The sequence below is a fragment of the Bos mutus genome, chromosome 8, assembly GCF_027580195.1.
Source record: "Bos mutus isolate GX-2022 chromosome 8, NWIPB_WYAK_1.1, whole genome shotgun sequence".
Taxonomy (NCBI): Eukaryota; Metazoa; Chordata; class Mammalia; order Artiodactyla; family Bovidae; genus Bos; species Bos mutus.
In genome coordinates this window covers 26269701-26285652 of record NC_091624.1, presented here as the reverse complement: position 1 = coordinate 26285652, position 15952 = coordinate 26269701, and the positions used below count along the sequence as shown (strand labels likewise).

Sequence of the window (15952 nt, the reverse complement as noted above, 5' to 3'; positions counted from 1 at the left end):
TACTAATGTTCACCAGTATCTGGTTGCCCCTACTTTCTAATGCGTGGAGAATTACACTCCCCCATGTTCTTGAAGTTAACCTAAGAGTGGTTGGGAAAGAAAATTAGACCTTGCCAAAGGAAAGTGGGCAGAAATAATAAGGTAGTTCAGGGGCAAACATTTAATCATCTGTATCGTCTCTCCGGATTGCTTTTAGCCTGTCCCACAAGAAGCCCAGAAGCCTCTTGTTTTGATTTAGGTATCATAACATTATGGAGTCTTTGTCAGCCTGGAACCCCAAATGATGCTCAAATGATATACAAATTATGGCCCTGATCTTCCCACCAACTTATGTTGAACATATAGCAGAATATTTTATTGCTCCCCACTGTGAAGCCACTGAGGTTGTTTGTTACTGAAGTATAAGGCAGACTTTCCTGTAATTGACTAAGTGATGGGTGTATTTTATTACTTTACTTTTCTGAAATGTTTTACAATAAAAAGTCTAAATCATGATCTTCTTTTAAAAATGAGTGTCTATATCACTGGCATTAATTCACTGAGATTCTTGCTTATTCACAACTTCTTTTGTGATGCTGGAGCCAACTCCATATTGTCCTAGTTAATATTTTGGTATACTGAAAAGAGTCAGGACCACATACTGTTTCTAAAAAATTTTTCTGATTGACTTGAGTCATATTTTTTGAATTCAGTTTCCCTCCTTATAAAATGAAAAATTTGGACAAGACAGTTCCTAAGGTGGTTTCCATTTACAAAATGTAATGACTAGGCAATTTAGGGACTTAATACCACTCATTTTTAAGTGAATATAAACATATATACATATACATATATCTATATATATATATTTCACAGTGATTTTAAATCTATTTCCTTTTCCTTGAACTTAAATTTCATTCTTGATTGTATTAACTTGTTCCTTAGTAGATACACTGCTTAAGGAACAAATTTTTAAGAAACTTTGGGGATGGAGAGCAAGTAAATTCTGTTTTACTATCTCAAGACACTGACTGGAAATAATAGGTCATGTGAGGCATCAGTGCCTATGAAGCACCTTGAAGAGGCACAGAGCCAGAGGAGAAAATTTAGTACACGGTGCACTTATACACATAAGGCTATTTAAAGTTCTTATTCTTAAGTAGAAAGCTGGACCTACTTTAAATGCAAAAATCAGGACTTGAATGCTATTTTGAGGCAATAAATGGAATGCCTGAACAGAAATAGCAATTGATAAAATACCTCACTGGAATAATATACTTTAATAAGACTGTGGTGACTGAGGTTGAAAGCAAAGACTTCCCATCGTCACTCCTCTGGTTTCTACTTGGAAGGAGCTCACTGGGGCAACACTCTTGCTCTCTTTCCTCCCCACTCTTTTCTTCACCCCAGGGAAGAGAAGGGATTCATCTCATTGGTTGTTTGGAAGGAAAAAACTAAGGGTTTGTGGCTTAGCCCCTTCCTTTTCTGTCTCTCTTTAGGATCTAGATCTATCTGAAAAGTATGCTTTCTTTGCCTCTCTGTGCCTTGAGTGTTAGGTGACCAAGTCCTGGCCTGAAGATTGGGAGGCAAGTACTGGGTTGGCTAAAAAGTTTGTTCAAGTTTTTCTAATCATGTCCTTAGAGAAAAAAATCTGAACAAACTTTTTGGCCAGCCCAATAGTTCTAACAGCCAATTGGTTGTCCAGTAATGACAGTGACTGAGTGAACAAGTCTTGTTCTGGAGCCCAGCACTGGGAAGCTTATTGGATTGCAGGTGGAAAGCCACATTAGCTAATAGCCCTAAACAGATCAAAGTAATAGAGGAAAACCTGAGATAACACACACATGGACATGGACTCCCTACCTCCTGTTCCATCTCTCAATAGCATTGGGGTGGGGGTAATGTTGTATAGTGTGCATTTTTGTGTTGTTTCTTAATATTCGATGATGCTATAGAAGAAAAAAATGAATGGGCAAAAAAGATAAGTGGAAAGGAGAAAAGATGTAAAGTAAATAAGAATAGATGTAAGACATAAGTGTAGATAAGTAGATAATAAGTATTTGGAGTGGAAGGTATTGGCAAAATTCCTAGGATGTGCAGATAAAGAGAAGACATTCCCAAGCAGAGTCTGTGTATACTAAACACAGAGAGAGAAGGAATGCAAAGACTCAGAGAAATCTAAAATTCACAACTATAAATATCCATTAGGCACTGAGGCACTAAATATTCATGAGGTTTTAATTCAACCACCCTTTCAAGTTCTATGTGGTCTTCATCCAAGTGCAACTAGAACTTCTAGCTTCTTAGCAAGCTAACTGGCAAACATGGCTGGACCAGACATCCTTGTCTCACTGGCCACAGGCACCTTCTCTGATTTCACTTCCTTGTTCAAATCTCAATTCCAGTCCTTAGAGCATTACAACAGAGACACTGATGATGCAGAGATAGACACCAAACAGGAATACTGTGTTGGCAAGACTCAGAGCATGGCCTGCCCACCCTGCTTGCACCTTACCCTGAGTTCATTAACTAATCCTATACATTCTGCCTAGCTTATCTCTGTGTTTTAAAGTGACTCAATAAACTAAGTGCTCAGAGCAGTTACATTTGGCACCTTCTGTGCTGTGACCTCTGGGACCTCTTGGCTGATGAGTGTCCAGTTGGCAATGAATATGGGGATGACTCTCAACGAAGGTAATAGGTCAGACTAGAGAAATGTTCTCTGAAATTAAAGCAATATTTAAGAGGGAAATCTTCAACCTAAGGGGACTATGAAAACTGACTCATGGTCTATTGTAGAAAACACATTAAATAAGAAATCAGAAATAAATTCAGGTCAAAACTCAACAGAGGCCTGATCAAATCTATAGAGAAAAAAAATCAAAATCCCAAATCAAAGGAGATGGCTTTAGTGTTAGTGAGAGCTATGTCTAATGTGGATAAGCAGATATATTTGGCACAAATCAAGTGAGGCTGCAACTGCCCACTCCTGGGAGCTGACTGTGGAGGACTCTGACACCCAACATCCCAACTCTGCCCAGAGCATATAAATAGGAACATGATGATCAAGCAAAATAGCTTTTGCAAAACCCCCAATACTGCTCATGGTCTGTCGCTCATCACAAAAATGAGGAACTTAAACCAGGTCAGAATTAAATGAATAAAAGTTTAATCAAATCTTAATTAAGAAACACAATGAATTGGCAGAATGAAAGACATTCTAGTCTAAGTCAATCCATCACTATAGTTTTTGTCTTTTCAAGGATGTCTTGCAAATGGAATCATACCATGTTTAATCTCTTGAGCCAGGCTCAGAAGTTTCATTCAGCATAATGCCTTTGTGATTGATCCCAGTTCTGTGTGTATCAGTTGTGTGTTCTTTTCACTGCTGGACAGAATTTTGTGGTATGGTTGTACCGCAGTCTGCTTATCTATTCACTTATTTAGAAACATTTGAATTGTTTCCAGGTTTTGGTTACTACATGTAAAACTTGTGCAAATTTTGGTGTTAAAAGGACTATTTATTTTTCTGGGGTAAAAAGCTAGAAATGAGGTTGCAACCAAAAGTGGGAAGTATATGTTTAACTATATGAGTTTATGTTTAACTACAAACTGTCAAACCCATTTCCACAGCAGCTGTACTATTTTCCATCCACAGCAGTGTCTGAGAGTTCCAGTTGCTTTATATCCTCACCAGCACTTGGTGGTGTTAGTACTTTTTATTTCAATCATTCTGATAGATACATAGGATGTGCATGTGTGCTCAGTCATGTCTGACTCTTGGCAACCCATGGACTGTAGCCATCCAGACTCCTCTGTCCATAGGATTTTCCAGGCAAAAATACTGAAATGGGTTGCCATTTCCTCCTCCAGGGGATCTTCCCGACCCAGGAATCAAACTCAAGTCTCCTGCATCTCTTGTGTTGGCAGGTAGATTCTTTACCTCTGAGCCACTTGGGAAGCCCCTAGTATGTAGTGGTTCCTTCTTAAATTCTCTTTTCTTTCTTAGGAAACTTTGCCGATCCATTGAACATCCAAAAAAAAAAAAAGTTATTTCATTCCTAAAACTCGTGCCATGAAAGTTTTGATAGTATCATCATCATTTAAGTTCAGTTCAGTCACTCAGTTGTGTCTGACTCTTTGCGACCCCATGGACCACAGCATGCCAGGCCTCCCTGTTCATCACCAACTCTCGGAGTTCAGCCAAACTCATGTCCATTAAGTTGGTGATGTCATCCAATCATCTCATCCTCTGTCATCCCCTTCTCCTCTCACCTTCAATCTTTCCCAGCATCAGGGTCTTTTTAAATGAGTCAGCTCTTCACATCAGATGGCCAAAGTATTAGAGTTTCAGCTTCAACATCAGTCCTTCCAACGAACACTCAGGACTGATCTTTAGGATGGACTGGTTGGATCTCCTTGCAGTCCAAGCGACTCTCAAGAGTCTCCTCCAACACCACGGTTCCAAGGCATCAATTCTTCAGTGCTCAGCTTTCTTTATAGTCCAACTCTCACATCCATATATGAACACTGGAAAAACCATAGCCTTGACTAGTCGGATCTTTGTTGCCAAAGTAATGTCTCTGCTTTTCAATATGCTGTCTAGGTTGGTCATAATTTTCCTTCCAAGGAGTAAACGTCTTTTAATTTCATGGCTGCAGTCACCATCTGCAGTGATTTTGCAGCCCCTCAAAATAAAGTCTCTCACTGTTTCCACTGTTTCCTCATCTATTTGCCATGAAGTGATGGGACCAGATGCCACGATCTTAGTTTTCTGAATGTTGAGCTTTAAGCCAACTTTTTCACTCTCCTCTTTCACTTTCATCAAGAGGCTCTTTAGTTCTTCTCCGCTTTCTGCATTAGGGTGGTGTAATCTGCATATCTGAGGTTATTGATATTTCTCCCAGCAATCTTGATTCCAGCTTGTGCTTCATCCAGCCCAGCATTTCTCATGATGTATTCTGCATATAAGTTAAATAAGCAGGGTGACAATATACAGCCATGACGTACTCCTTTTCCCATTTGGAACCAGTCTGTTTTTCCATGTCCAGTTCTAACTGTTGCTTCCTGACCTGCATACAGATTTCTTAAGAGGCAGGTCAGGTGGTCTGGTATTCCCATCTCTTTCAGAATTTTCCACAGTTTATTGTGATCCACACAGTCAAAGGCTTTGGCATAGTCATCATCTAAGTGGCAATGCAAATCCTGTCTTTGCTTCTCCACTTACTGTCTTTGTGATCTCTGTCATGGTACTTCTCTGTACCTCAGTTTACTCTTCTGTAAAATAAGACTGATAATAATAATATAGTTATCTCATAAGGAGGTTGCTAGGATAAATAAAGTGATAAACGCAAATAATGCCTGCCAAGCCATAAGGTCTGTAAAAATAGGAAACTTTATTGTTATTATTTAAGAAAAAAAAAAAGAAGCTCTTTCATTTACCACATACCTGGAAGAAAAAGAATGGAAAGGGACTGAGGGAAAAAAAAATCCAAACAACCAGAACAGCTATAGAAATTTCAGATATCATCATCAGAAGGAATTTGGTACCATATGGTAGAAAATAAAAATAATGGCTCTTCCTCTCTAAGAAGACCAACAAAACCAACACTACATTCAAATGTTGGGGATATATATCTAACATCTGGTAAGCCTTCTGTGAGGTTATGGGAAGATCCAGGAAACTTGAAAAAACCTCACAACAGCAAGACGGCCTTTGAATAACCTAAGCAAGCCCTTCAGTCTTGCCCCTAGCGGTTTCCTCCTGTGAGCTGGAAGTCACTACGTTTGACAACTATGCTTTATTGTCTCTGTTTCACATTAGCAACTAGGCTTTGGGGATAAAAATCTGTCCCATTCCAAATCTAAAATGATACAAATTTCTTGCATGCGTGCACATGCACACACTTGCTCTGACAACATATTGGGCATTAGAACAAACTGGGACAATAACTCAAAACTATCCAGAAACACTGACAGCTGCTAGTACAGTGGGCTAGATGTACTGGGGTACATCTAACAGGAACCTGGGGCAAGCCAGCTTCTCTCTGCATGCAAAAGGAAGAGGTACACCATACAGCAGGCCAAACAGCAACCAAGGGCACATCATTCTTGTGTGATGCTACATCCTCCTTGAAAGGGGGCTTGCTGGTTTCTCAGAGCTCACAGAGAGGGGAGGACCCACTGGATACCTGGGTCCTTCATAACCTGGCGTGCTACAGTCCATGGGGTCACAAAGAGTTGGACACAACTGAACTGAACTATCTGCTCTACAATTCTAATTGAAAAAAATCAAATGCTGAATCTTGAGATACTTCTAAAATTAATTAGCAATTTTGGGGGATAAGTAACTTCATGGAAAGCCTAGACTTATTTTTATTTGTTCAGTAAGAACAATTATTAAGAATCTAATTCATATTAGAGATTGTAGTGGATCTTGGGATACCATAGGCAATAAAGTGTATGAGGAGCTATTTTCCTGGATTTTACAGTGTGGCAGTAATTTGGGTGCTGATCCTGGGAGTATACAGAAAGGCCACAGACAGTATTCAAAAAAATTGAGAATTCAATCCTGGGCTACAGACTTGAAAAAGAAAAGCCCCAACTATCAAAATTTGATATATGGCTCAGGATTACATTTTCCCTAATTAAACCTGTGCAACAGTAACATCACCTAAGTGGTGTGCTTGCTAAACATACATGTTCTTACTCTCATATTTACTATGAAACAAAGTCAGCTTTCTTTTTGGAGCTGAAGGTGCCTTCTGACTTCAAAGACCAGAAGATTCCAAGGCATTTGTTTGGCTCTGGTAGATTGACTCTCAGGGAACTGACATCAGTCACAGGGGTTTCCATACTCTCCCCCTAAGGGTGAGTGTATACAGAAGGAACACGGAAAGTCTCCCTTCCCTCTTAACTCTATTTTCTAAGAGACTTGCTAAAAGATCTTTGGTGCTGTGATATGAGGAAGCATTTTTTTTTTCCCCTCTCAGAAGTACAATTGAGTTAACTTTTCCCTCTTGTTTGGAATTCTGCTTCTGATGACGGCACAGTAGTTCATATTGGACCACATCTCTTGCAGATAACAATTGAAGCTCTAAACAAAAACAAACAACAACAAAAACCCACAGACAACTAACTGAAGGAAGAAGTGAGAACAGGAACTGGAGTGGAGTTGACTCTTGGAAGAATGGTACATTACTTAGTTATTCTCCCTCTTTTATGGATTTTTGCCTGAGGGCAAGCTTCAGTCTGTGTGGTGGCTAAAACTCAGAAACCTGCACATTTGTACTCATTGCCCCAGTACAGTGTGCCCCAATGTACTGGCTGAGGAATCAGAGGAGAAATGTAAGGGCAACCACACAAACTAAAAGTTAAGGGGAGAAATCTCAGAAAAAGAGAATTACCGACCAGATGCACCAAATTATCTGTGTAAAGACTGCCCATCTCTGGCCTTTGAATGATGCATGAGCTTGGCAGACTGCAAGCAACACAGCTAAGGCTAAAAGAAGTAATAGAAGGGCTCAGCTACTGCCACTGCAAGAGAGACAGAGTCTGTGTTCAGACAAGTTAATTGCCTGCCAAAACAAACCAATCAATGCTATTCAAACCAACAACAGACTCCAGAATCTCTATATCACCACAATGTGCAGAATATAACCCAGAATTATTAGATATATGAAGAAACAGAGAAACATGACTCATACTAAAAGCAGTGCTTCTAAAACTTTTTGATCTGAGGAACTCTTTGTACTTTTAAAAACTATTGAGGACTCCAGCAGGGCTTTATCATGCATATTATATCTATTAATATTACCTTATTAAAAATTAAAGTTGACATTTTACAAAATTTATTAATCTCTTAAAATGTGTGTGTGTGTACTAAGTTGATTCCAATGCTTTGTCACCCCATGGACTGTAGCCCACCAGGCTCCCCTGTCCATAGGAATTTTTCAGGCAAAAATACTGGAGTGGGTTGCCATTTTCTCCTTCAGGAAATCTTCTTGACCTAGCAATTGAACCCGCATTCCCTGCATCTCCTGCATTGGCAGGTGGATTCTTTACCACTGAGCCACCTGGGAAGCCCAGCTATTTTAAAATAGCAAAAGTAAATATAGTACATGCCAACATAGATAATATGTTTTCATAAAAAAATAACTATATTTGGCAAAATAAAAGCAATTAATGAGTGGCATTATTCACATTTTTTCAAATCTTCAATGTTTGATGATAGAAAAATAGCAAGATTCTCATGTTTGCTTATCCATGCAACCTATTGCAATGTTTTGGGTTGGTTTACATTAAGAAGATAATCTGGCCTCATATAGTTGGAGAGGTAGAAATATTTTAATAGCCTTTACAGATAATTGTGGATATTCTTCTTCAATACTGTGCCAAAATTTGAGAAATAGTAGTTTCTTAAAGATTTATTGCCATGTGGAATCTGAAACTGGTAAATTTCATATGCTATTATATTAAAATCCATTGTTTTATATTGTACCTTTAATCCATGCATGAGTTTACAACACTAGCTTTGGTCATTTATAAAATACTGGTTCATTAAGTCATGCAGAACTTTTAAATGTTGATTAATTTCATTGTTCAATATTAAAAATCACAGTCATTAATATCATTACTGATCTCATTAGCTAAGTCTTTAAATACTAAGAAACTCTTATGCTCATGATGATAGTTATAAATTTTTTAAAATTCCAATTTTCACTGAAATTTCAAATTATATTGCAGATAATAAATATTGTCAATTTCCTTGAAGTGACAAACTCTCATTCACTTTTTAAAAAATGTCTACCAAATACTGAATTCTGAATTACCAGTGTGGCTACTTATTGTTCTTTAAGTTAAAAATGGTATTTCATGAAAGAATCAGCTAGTTCTGCTTACAGCTCAACAAATCACCAAGTACTTTTTAGATCTGCTTTTTTTATGCAGCAAAAGTGGTTTATGCATGATTCACATCTTGTCAGAGAATATTTAAAAGATCTGTATTTAAAAGTTGAGATTTGAAGAAAGTAATAGTTTAATTTGGCTTCATCCAGGAAATTCTTAAATAACTAGCCACTAGTACAGCTTGATTCATTCTAAAATGTCAGGAGTTTTACTGACAACTGCTTTTGTATAGTCATTGCAAATGTTGGCATATTGAAACAGGCAAATAACACATTAGTATTATTAGTAAAATAGTTTTAACTTTTCAACTCCTCAGAAAGCATCTTGGGAACCTCAGGAGCCTGCAAACCATGCTCTGAGAAATGTTGCACATGAGAAAATATAAACAATGAAGACTGACCTCAAGATCACCCAGATTGGGACTTCCCTGTGGTTATGAATCTGCCTGCCAACACAAGGGATATGGGTTCAATCCCTGGTCACGGAAGATTTCACATGCTTGGAGCAACTCAGCCCAAGCACCACAACAACTGATCCCCATGCTGCAGCTATTGTAGCCTGCTCGCCATGGAGCCATGCTCCACAACAAGAGAAGCCACCACAGTGAGATGTCCATGTACAGCAATGAAGACAGCAGAGCCATAAATAAATGTAAAAAGGTCACCCAGACATTTAAGATGAGAAACTTCCCTTTATAGTCTTACTTCAGTGGCTGGGGCCCGCAAATTAAACTGGCAAAGGAGATCAATAGGAGAAAAAAGGATATTTTTTCTGTGTATGTATACTGGAACTAACCAAAGAAGTAGTTAACTTCCTAAATGGTTAAAGTTAGAGGCTTTAGACCTAACTTAGACGGGAATGGGAGCAGACTTGTATGAGATGAACAAAAAGGTTTCATTAGGCAAGACAAATGGGTTTTAAGAAAACCAAACCGAAGATAAGAACATCTGTGGTAATGTTTGTTTCAGCAGGTGTGAGTGGAGTGGTCTTTCCTTCTTCTTCATGGCTGTGAAAGGTCCCAAAGAAGGGATTTACAGCAAGTTTAGTTTATTTTGATTTCTCTCCTGAGAGTAGACCTGCTTCCAAGATGGGATTTATGACAGCCTCATTTCTCAGAAGCTCCTGCTGAGTCAGATAAAAGAAGCTCTGAGAAAGCTCCTTTCTACATCTGTCAAATCTCAAATATATTCAGCTTAAAATACGGATGCTGCTGTGGAGCTGGGGTAGGTGGATGTAGATCAGCAGAACTGGTTACAGGGAACTGAAGAAGAGGAGTCTCTGCTATAGACTCAGTCGTGTCTCCTCAAACTCACATGTTGAAGACCTAACGTCTAATGAAACTGTATTTGGATATATGGCCCTTAGAGAGGTAATAAAGATGAGTAACATCAAAAAGGTGGGGCACTAATTCTATAGGACTTAAGAGAAGAAGAGGCAGAGACATCAAGGAAGCACACATACAGAGGAGAGGTGGACATAGCTATAAGGTGATCATCTGCAAACCAAGGAGAGAGGACTCACAAGAGACCAGATATCTGGACACTTTGATATTGGACTTCTAGCCCAGTTTGTGGTATTTGCTTAGCAATCCAAGTTGACTAATAAACCCTCTTCAGACTCCTTTGGGCTTCCCTGGTGGGGAAGAATCTGCCCGCAAGCGGGAGACCCTGGTGACCCTGATTCCATTCCTGGGTCTGGAAGATCTCCTGGAGAAGGGAATGGCTACCCACTCCAGTATTCTTGTCTGGAGAATTCCATGGACAGGGGAGCAGAGAGTCGGACACAACCAAAGTGACTGAGCACACACATGCAGACTCCTTTACAGATGTAGAAGACAGAATCAAATTCTTACCTACTGGGAAAGAGTCTAAGGAACAAAGCACAAGAACCCCAAGACCTGAAGAGAATGGGCTAAACCACAGCTTTCCAGTTACACTCTGACGGAGCAGAAGCTCTTTTTACCTGATTGAGAGGTAAGAGAGACACTATAACTTTGAGGGCTAAGAGAGGTAAAGAGTAATGGGATTGGCCTTCAAATCTCAATTTGAGATTGGCCAATTCTCATCCTAGACATGCTAACAGCCAAGCAGAGATTTATTGTCTAGTGGGGACGGCATCATTTAAGCTTTCCCTGGGTCTATCTGGGAGAACATGATGTAGGAAGGGAACTTCAAAGGATCCAAAGGGCAGGGACAGACAAACAGGTGGCTTAGAGGAGAAGGCTGGGTGAGAGGCATGGAGTGTCCAAGACCAAGTGACCAGGGTAGACTTCCAGCTCAGGTCAGAGCAGCACAGACTTATTGGTTCTGAATTAGGATCCAGGTGGACTGTGGCATCTATCTTTTATTTTGTCTTAGTAATTTAAAAAATGTTACAACAGTTTTAGACTTATGGAAAAATCGATAACAGAACAGATGGTTCCTATATACCCTACTCCAAGTTTCTCCTGTTATTAATATCCTACTTTAGTATGGTACATTTGTGACAACCAATGAACCTATATTGACATGTTATTGTCAAGTAAATGCTATATTTTATCTGGATTCCCTTCATTTTTACCTAATGTTCATTTTCTGTTGCAGGATCCAGCCAGGATTCCATATTCCATTTAGTCATCATGTCTCCTTAGGTTCCTCTTGGCTGCAACAGTTTCTCAGACTTATTTTTTATTGTTTTGACAGTTTTAAGTATTGGTTAGGTATTTTGGAGAAAGTCCCTCAATTGGGATTTGTCTGACATTCTTAATCACAATTAGTATGTGGTTATGGGTTTTGGGAGGAAGACCGTGGAGGGAAGATGCCATTCTCATTACACCATATCAAGGGTACATATTAATTCTGTCAATATGGCTTACTGCTATTGATTTTAACCTTGATTGCTTGGCTGTGGTGGGGTCTGTCAGGTTTTTCCACTGCAAAATTAGTCTTTCTATTCCCCTTTCCACACTGTACTCTTTGGAAGAAGTTACTGCATGCAGCCAACATGAAGTAATGGAGAGTAACGCACTCCCTTCTTGAGGGCAGTGTCTACACAGATTATATGAAATTCTTTTACTTGGGAAATATGCTTCTTCTCTCCCATTTATTTAATCATTAATTTATACCAATAAATATCCAATATTCATGGATATTTATTAGTAAAGCGACTGTCTGCAATGTGGGAGACCTGGGTTTGATCCCTGTGTCGGGAAAATTCCCTGGAAAAGGAAATGGCAACCCACTCCAGTACTTTTGCCCAGAAAATCCCATGGACGGAGGAGCCTGGCAGGCTACAGTCTATGGGGTTGCAAAGAGTCGGACACGACTGAGCAGCTTCACTTTCTTTCTTTCTTTCTTTCTTGAGTTAATTTAGCAGTGGCCACAGGACTGGAAAACGTCAGTTTTCATTCCAGTCCCAAAGAAGGGCAATGCCAAAGGATGTTGAAACTACTGCACAATTACACTCATTTCACATGCTAGCAAAGTAATGCTCAAAATCCTTCAAGCTAGGCTTCAACAGTATGTGAACTGAAAACTTCCAGATGTACAAGCTAAATTTAGAAAAGGCAGAGGAACCAAACACCAAATTGCCAGCATTTGTTGGATCATAGAAAAAGCAAGGGAATTCCAGAAAAACATCTTCTGCTTCATTGACTATGCTAAAGCCTTTGACTGTGTGGATCAAAACAAACTGTGGAAAATTCTTAAAGAGACGGGAATACCAGACGCTTTACTTATCTTCTGAGAAACCTGTATGCAGATCAAGAAGCAACAGTTAGAACCAGACATGAAACAACAGACCAGTTCAAAATTGGGAAAGGAGTAGATCAAGGGTGTATATTGTCACCCTGCTTATTTAACTTCTATGCAGAGTACAGCATGTGAAATTCTGGGCTGGATGAATCAGAAGCTAGAATCAAGATTGCTGGGAGGAGTATCAATAATGTCAGATATGGTGATGATACTATTCTAATGACAGAAAGTGAAGAAGAACTAAAGAGCCTTTTGATGAAAGTGAAAGAGGAGAGTGAAAAAGCGCGCTTAAAACTCAACATTCAAAACACTAAGATCATAGAATCTGATTCCATCCCTTTGAAAGGTTGTTGCTGAATCACGCAAAGATGCCGGGATTCTTGGCCTCCAGAGGAAAAGAATTCAATCTGGGGCCAGAGACGAGGCTTGATCGCTCAGAGCTTTTGTGTAATAAAGTTTTATTAAAGTATAAAGGAGATAGAGAAAGCTTCTGACGTAGACATCAGAAGGGAGTAGAAAGAGCACCCACTTGCTAGTGTTAGCAATGGAGTTATATACTCTCCAGTGAATTCAAAGAATGTCTGGAGGTTGTAAAGACTTCACCAGATCTAATCCCATAATTTACATTTTAAGATAACAGGATTAGCCAGAAGGTTTAATCCAGAGATTGTCTTCAGGCAGGATACATAATCCTAAGGAATGTAGAGGGAAAAAAAGTTTGTCCTTTCTCCCTCCTCAAGAATTTCAGACCCCTCTCTCCTTGGGGACCCCTAGACTTCTTATCAACCTGCCTAGGAAATGACTCTTTCATTCCCCCCTTTTCTTTTAGGAGAATTATGTTGCCAAGGGAAAGGGGTGTCATTTTCATTCCATAACTACTTCCTGCTGTTTAGGGGTGTGGTCCCTAAATTGTTGAGGCAACATATTCTCCTAACCCTCATATTGAGGGTCTCTGATGCAGGGGCCCCAAGTAATAGTTGGAGGAGACTATGGCACTCATAGGAGCTTGGACAACCATTTGTAAATTAAAAGCTTTTAGACGGTTAGAAAACCCCATTATATAGTTACAGACATAAGGCAAAGTAGTCATTAAACCAAGTTAAAATCAAAATGAAAAGTCACATTATGTCCATAGTTACGTCAGTTCATCTTAAGGTTGTTAGATGTCATCAGTTTAAGAAGAGGCATCACATTCGATTGTTGTTGAAGGTATTTGCAGACTTGGAGAAAGTCTTTTCCTTGAAGTGGAGATATCCACCACAGGAAGCCTTCCACTGATGAAGAGGGGAGCACTCCACAGACCCAGCAGTTAGACTGATTGTGAAATGCTGCGTAGGAGTGAACCCAGGATAGGAAGGAATTGTCTTGAGGATCAAACGGCAGACTCAGGATTTTTGGAGTCAGCAGAAGTAGGCTCACATAGATTATCAGGCCCATCTTTTGGCTCGTCCAGACAGTCCCATTACGGAAGTGGATCAGGAAGAAAGTGGCCAGGGGCTTCAGTAAGCACGGAGTAAGTTGCCCCAGTATCTAAAAAGAAATCGACGGATTGGCCCCCCACAGTTATTAATACCCGGGTTCCTCAGGTGTAATTTTAGGACGGGAGCTTGTGTGGGGACCCAGGGCACCTTCAGTCCTGATTGTCTTGAGAGTCTGACCCCTGAGACCTATGCCTCTGGGGGCAGTCTCTCTTCCAGTGTGGTCCTTTGCAGACGACTGGAGCCAGGGGCGGCTTAGATGCCTGAGGGCAATCTTGCTTGAAGTGCCCCTCCCTTCCACAGTAATAGCAAGCCCATCCCTTTTCACCTGGATCCCTCTGGGCGTTTTTCTCAGGCTGCTTAAGAACGGTTTTCATAGCCATTGCTAAGGCTTCTGCCTGTTCCTTTCTTTTTCTGCCTTTCTTTCTTTTCCTCATATTCCCTATCATAATAGACTGTCTGATGTAACAGCTGTAACAGATTATCTAAAAACTGATTTGGTCCATACGCCTGTTTTAATAGCTTACAGCAGATATCTGGCGCCAACTGAGTGAGAAATCTCTCTTTTAAGATCACTTTTCCCTCTTCACTTTCGGAATCAATCTCAGTAAATCTGTGAAGGGCTTCTCTCAGTCTATCTAGGAATTTACCAGGAGCTTCCTTCTCCTCCCGTTCTATATTTGCCAATTTGCCATAGTTTAAAGGCTTAGCATGGCAACCCACTCCAATAGTCTTGCCTGGAAAATCCCACGGACGGAGAATCATGGTAGGCTACAATCCATGGGTTGCAAAGAGTTGGACATGACTGAGCCACTTCACTTCAAACGCTTAACACGCGCCTGCCTGAGTCCTTCAAGGATACATCTGACAAAATGACTCTGATCCCATCTTCCTTTAGCTGTGTTGTAGTCCCAGTCTGGTTCTGTAATTGGGACCACCTAATTCCCAGTAGGGAGGTGGCTATCTCGTTCTCTCTCTTCCCTACTGATTCATTACCAAGCCATTCATCTCCATAAGCAACCGCTTTTCCCAAAACTTGACTCTTTGCGTTGGGAGTCAGTGTTTGTCCCAAGATATACATCACATCTTACCAAATAAGATCATAAAGCAAAATAACACCTTTAAAAGCTCTATTTTTCTAGGTCCTCTAAATAGTCTCCCAGATCCTCCTTGATTCTTTGTATTTCTTGATAAGAAAAAGGCTTATTAACTCTCATAGACTGATTATTTCTCCCGGTGGGTGCTTCATGAAGAGGCAACAGCTTGTGTAGCTGTTCTTCAGTCTCTGGCTGCTCTGCACATATGATCCCAGGGATAGATTGGAGAAAGCTGCTTTTCTTTGTCTCTTTGTCTCCTGTCCTCCATCTTATCTAGCAAAGTAGGAGGACAGGAAGGAGCTGAAGGAGTCACACCAAAATCTATACCCTTAGGACATAAGTCTGGCATATTTCACAGAGAGAAAAAGGGCAATACATATGCTTCTTCTACCCATTTCCCTTGTTTTCTACAGAGCCGGTCTAATTGTAAAACAGTATTATACTTAAGAGACCCTCCAACCAGCCACCGTTCGCCATCCTCCAATGGATACCGTGCCTATGCAGTATCACATAGGAAGACCAAGTGTGTCTTCTTTAAGCCCTGGGGATCAAATCTATCCCAGTTTTTCAGGATACAGTTCAAAGGAGTGAGGCTAGAATTGTTAGCTCCCATCTGTAAGAGAGAAAAAAGCGACCAGCGCCTTCTTTCTACCGGAGGCGTCCCTCCTTGCTCTAGATGGGGGTGCAGACAGATTTGACACCAAAGCTTTTCTTTCCTGGTCGGACTTAATCTGTCCCTTACCAACGCAGGCGCCGTACT

At 40.2% G+C, this 15952-nt stretch overlaps 1 long non-coding RNA gene across 1 annotated transcript in view; it reads right to left on the bottom strand.

Moving 5' to 3' along the window:
• Nucleotides 1-15952, bottom strand: part of LOC138988957 (uncharacterized) — a 30778-nt gene that overhangs the window by 12613 nt on the left and 2213 nt on the right. The window lies entirely within an intron of this gene.